This window comes from Crocodylus porosus, unplaced genomic scaffold, assembly GCF_001723895.1.
Source record: "Crocodylus porosus isolate Cpor-Errol unplaced genomic scaffold, CroPor_comp1, whole genome shotgun sequence".
In the NCBI taxonomy this organism is placed as follows: domain Eukaryota; kingdom Metazoa; phylum Chordata; order Crocodylia; family Crocodylidae; genus Crocodylus; species Crocodylus porosus.
The window spans coordinates 183,558,504-183,564,199 of NW_017728886.1; positions in this window are offsets into that span (position 1 = coordinate 183,558,504).

Sequence of the window (5,696 nt, forward strand, 5' to 3'; positions counted from 1 at the left end):
AGACTCACTCCCCCATGTCCCGATTGGCACCTTGGGTCACCTGGAGGGACCTTTTTATCCCTCCTCTCAGGGGAGAGACCAGTGAGGGACAACAAGGAAGGAGCTGGCAAGAGCTGAGCCAGCAGGGTAGAAGCAGTGCTCCAGAAGGGCCTGAAAGAGCAGGACCTGCAGGCAGCAGTGGGACCCTCAGCAGCGTGGTGTGCGGCCAGTAGAAGAGGCTCCCCACTGGGCTCCAGGATCCCCGAGGAGAGGCTGCAGCCAGCAAGAGAGGTTCCCCAGCTCCAGCAAGGATCTGAGCAGCAACCTGAGGGGTTCCCAGCTCTGCTTCCTGCTCCTCCAATCAGAGGCCAGGCAGCTTGACATGAGGCTAGGCTCTGGGAAGGTCAAGGCCCCTAGCAGGCTGGAGCAATAACACCAGTGGTGGCTGTGTGGCAGCATTCCTGCCTACCATGTGGGAGAACTGCATTTAAGTCCCAGCTGAGGTGACTTGGGGTGAGTGAGATAACAAAAAGCAAGTCTTCTTGCAGTGGAAAGGGGACATTGTGTTTTCTCCCCCTCCAGGTACCAAGGCCCTATATTTCCTTGGCATTTGACATTTTGCATTTTGTGCCCTTTGTAGATCTCACCAACCCGTATTGTTTGTTCTGCTGTTTGAGTTTTATATTTTGTTAACCCTGTTTTTTCAGTGATTGTAAGCGTCTAACCTTTGTTGAATCCTGCCCCCTTGGGGGGTTGTAGTGTCCGCTATACCCGCTGATTTATGCCTGTTATGTTCCCAGTATTAAAAGGTATATGGTTAAGTCCCCATTGGTGGTCTGGCTCTGCTGTAGAGAGGAGGAGAGTCCCTACACCTCCCACAGCGCTTGTACACCGGCTTTGATCCCTTCAGTTGGAGAGGGGGTACCTCTTGGAGTACTGCCTGGGTTACAAATAGAAAATTAACATCTCTTCAATTAATGATGTTAGTGCAAAAGGCTATCGCTACTAATGAGATTGGTGGCTCTCAAACTTTTTAGACTCAAGGAATGCCCCCAAGACTTCTGTGAATTGAGTGGCATCCTATTTCAAAAACTAACCTTGCAGAGGTTATTTTCTCTGGGCAATGGGGATTGAGGAACAGCCAGGCAGGGACTAAACCTAAGCCTGCATTTATGTACTTGTCTACTCACACTTCATGTCACCTTTCAAAAGATCTCACAGTTACCCTGGTTGAGAATCACTGAATTAGAGACTTGTATACAACATTTGGGAGTTATAACAGTATTGGCATTGGAACTGTAACCCCAACACCCAAGACTGCATATGTTGCTTGGTGCAGCAGTCAGGAAAGATTAGGTTATGGGATGATGTGGTAATATGTGGTAACAAAATGTAAGGCAAGATGAGTTAAGAGCATCAAGTACTGAACATCTGCCCCAATTAAAATCATAGATGCCATCCTGGAGGCACTCAAGTGCTGCTCATGGTAAGTGCTACTGGAATTCAAGTCACACTGGGGAGTTAAGAGCATTTTTGCCTTGAAAGTTGTCTTGAAAACTAGACTAAAAAACTAAACTCTTTGTTATTGTACAACAATTTCATTTGACCTTTTCAAAACAGCTCAATTGCGTTTTGCTTACCTCTGAATCCAAAAGGTCACGCAGGCTATATTTCGGAGGTAAAGTTTTCCTCTTAGGTTCACACAACAAAAATAGTAAATTCTTATGTGTTTTTTTTGGAACTAAAATCCCATAGGCATAGTGTCTACAACACAAAAGGGAAAGTATATGTGAATAATTTAATCTGAAAAATTCTACTATAAATTCAAGACAAATAATTGTACAATAAATTTAAAAATGCATAAACTAGATAGTTCAGTCTGTTACAAGTTTATTGTTGTCAATAATCCATATAAGATGGAAATCTTGCTAGGAAAGAATTTATAGTGAAAAATATGCATCATCTCCTTGGTTTCAAGGTCAACAGAATGGAAGATAATGAAAGTATCCACAGGGTTTCTCCCCACAAACCCTCAGTGGAAGAGTAATTTATAAAGAGACACAGAGATATGAGCTACAGGGTACTTTGCCTGGAGAGAAACATTTGGGAGCAAAAAGGGAAATGTGTATGATGTATTTGTGTGAGATATCACAGACCTGAAAAATATAAATAAGTGAGACAGAAGTATTTGAGGTAATAAGTTAAGAGATCTGGAAGTCAATCTGAGATGTTTTCTAATTCAAGCAAAAATAAGATTAGGGGAAAGAGTAAGAAACATTTCTCAGTATAACTAAATCTAATCTGCCCTCTCTAAATGATTACACAAAGTTTAAGACTGCATGCCTAATGTGGCTTATTTTGAATGTGATTTTTCTTTCTCTATAATTTTATTTAAATTGGATGTCTAGGCCTGGATCGTCTTGTAAGAGGGAAGTGGTAGAGGAAAATTCTGCCTTGATTGGCAGAAGTAGTGAAAGAAAAAATGTTTGGAGCCAACCACCCCTTAGGTAACACTCTCACTATGCTAGGAAACCCAAGAAATCCTCTTTTTTAGGAGGAGGGCTACAGTGCTGCAGTTCATGAAAGAACCTTCATCAAAGGGGCAAAAGCAAGTCACTGGTTCCAATTTCAACCTGAATTCATATTGTGAGACTGTTGCTTCTATTTCAGACACCTAAATCTGAAAAGCTGTGGTTTGTGGAGGGCCCTAGAATTTGAACCCAGCTCTAAGTTTCTCAGCTAGCTCTTATTTCTGCAGTAGGCCAAATCCAAAATTTTGATCCACACTTTTCAGAACTTCTTGAGGATGGGGATGTGTGAAATCAGCTATGAATTTTGCACTTTAGGCCTTTCTGTAATCCATGAGAGCCTGGCCAATGGCACACCAACTACCTTGTAGTAAGCTGGTGGCCATTGTCTGCTACAATAATTAACAGAATTACTTGACATCTCTTCTAATGCAAAGTTAACCTGTCCATGGCTCCCAAAATAGAAGCAAATTGCCACGTCATGGTGAGGGGATGCTGGCATGGTGCAGTATCATGTTGTGGGGATGCCAGGGTGTGACAACTGGGTGATAAGGGGGACATGTGACCAGGTAGGGCATGAGGCTCGCACAGTGTGCAGGCTTGGGGGTATGTGGAATTGGACAGCTCTAGTCTAAATGATTGAATGGTGGAAAATGGTACTGGAGCATAGAGACAAATTGTTAGTATAGAGCCATGGGCATTTACAGCCAATCAGCTTGTCCTGAAGGATAAATGCCTTGCAAACAGAGAAATGTCCTCTTTTCTCCAGCATTCCTTCTTTCTCTCCAGTCATCACTTCACTCCTTGAGGTAATTCTTCTTCTGCCCAAATCTCCCACCTGATGAGGATATTCATCCTAACAAGCATATATCTAATTTGTATAGAGTATGTATGTGACACAAGATTGGCCCCAAAAGAAGAAAAACGGTTTCTTATCTCCTCTGTGTGCTTGCTATTCAATCCCCTCTACCTTGGCCATGTGCTTTGGTAGCCCTTAAAATGTTTGCTAATTAACTATTATGAAAATAGTTGGAATATCTCCTCTGGTGCCTGTAACTGCCTCTTCTTCATGCAGAAGTGTGGAAAGCAAGATTAGAAGAGAGGTGATGGATGACTATTGATATAGGTCTCAGTTACAGAGAGCAATTACAAGCACCAGATCCCAGCTCAGCCCAGTCACTGCAAGGTGCACCTTTTCGGATGCCAGGTCCACCCTGCCTTGCCCTGGGAGTCTTTTCGGATGCCGGGCCACCCCGGGCCTTACAAGGCAGGCCTTTCTGGACACTGGGCCAGCCCAGGCCTCACCACAGTGGGGCTTCTTGGGCATGCTGTCAACCCATTCATTCCTATGGGAGTCTGATAAGCTGCCCATTTTATTGTCTCTACTTGCCCCCTTCCCCCGCCTTACTTTTCCCACTACTTACAGTAGTTTTACTTTAAAGATGAAAGTAAACAAAAAAACTCAAGATATATGCCTAGTTTCTCGTCTCATTTTGTATGTACATGTATCTCTTTCCATAGGCATGACTTTTATTTTTGCCGGGGGTGGGGGCTAAGATAATGGACATGTGCCCCCAGCCCCCAGTGTGTGAGGAATGGGATGGGTATGTAGAAAAGGGGGGTGCGGAGAAAGGTGACACACAGAGGGTTGAGAGGAGACACAGGCGATGTGGTGAGGGAGCATATTCACCCCAAGACTTCTGCACCTGCAGTGTGGCATGGGGCTGCAGCCGGACCAGACCAGCAGGCAGGAAGCATTGCACTACCATGGCCACCAAGGCAATGTGCCCCCTACTCACCCAGTATCAGTAGGGGCACAACTCTGCACCGTCACTGCTGCCGTGCCTTACCTTGGAAGCCATTGGTGCAGCACTGCCTCCCACACCAAGTCCCTCCTACTGCGCAATGGAGGTGGCTCCTGCCTGGAGCTGCTCCAGCCCAGCTGCAGCCCCATACCTCGCTGTGGACAGAGAAATCTTGGGGGCCACGTTCCACCTTGCCCCTTTCCACCATGTCACATTTGTCCCCTTCCCCTCACCCCCACAGACTTACCTGGAGGGAGCTGCTCTCGACTGCTGGTTGGCTGCCATATGTATGTGCATGTACACAAGCACATGGCACCCCCTGCCTCCAATCATCCTCCCTGCTTCCCCCCCAGCTCCAAAAAGCCCCTTGCAGGCTGGAACTCTGCCAGCCTGCAAGGGAAAACCTGCAGTTCCCCATGATTTTCTGTGTTAAAGGAGAAAACCCACATCCCTGGTACTAGTTCAGGGCCTCAATCATCATTCCTAAGCACATCACCTTATACCCAACTTGCTCAACTTAATTGAATTCATCTTTTAAAACATAAAATAATATAGAAATATTCTGTAATTTTCCTCAGGTTTCGGTCCTGGCAGCCCTCTTCCCGAGGGAGAACAGAGCCCTTGGGCCCTCATGTACTCAGTGCTTATGTTTCTTTCTTTCCTCTATCCTTCATCTACTTTGTTGTCTTAGACTGGAGCTTGGATTGGTTGTATGGAGATCACCAGCTGTAAGGGAGACAGAGGGGATAGACTGAAACTGCACCCCTCCACCCTACCCCACACCACCAACTGACAAAGATTTTTAATGCCTTTACGTTTTCCCCACCCCAGCAATTGTACACCATGTGCTAAACCATTTTCATAGATTTCATAGATATTAGGGCCAGAAGGGACCTTACAAGATCATCGGGTCCAGCCCTGTTCTTTTCGCATGTCTTGCCACCTCACAACTCTTTTTCTCTCTCCTTTTCATACCATTGCATTGAAATGATTTCACCCCTTTGCCCTGGGCTAACCTAGCCTACTTGACCAACTGGCTATTCTAGAATTATCATCTTACCCCAGCTCTGTACCATGTGGCTACTGCACACAGGATCCTGCATTCAATTCAATCTCTACAAGGCCATATAAATTACTATGATTTTTAACATACACTAATAAAGTTTTAAATCTCTTAAGTGTGAGATTTGTGCTCCTATTGGATCAGATTTTCAAAAGTATGCAGAAACTAGAATTTTCTGTTTTAAAACAGAATTTAGAATAGTGGGACCTTATCTCCATGAAAAATAAAAAAACAGTGTTTGAGGTATAGAGAAAATGCTTGTGTGCTGACTCAGCTATTTAATTCTAACATTTGAGTTATGTTTCACAAAAGCATTTTAGC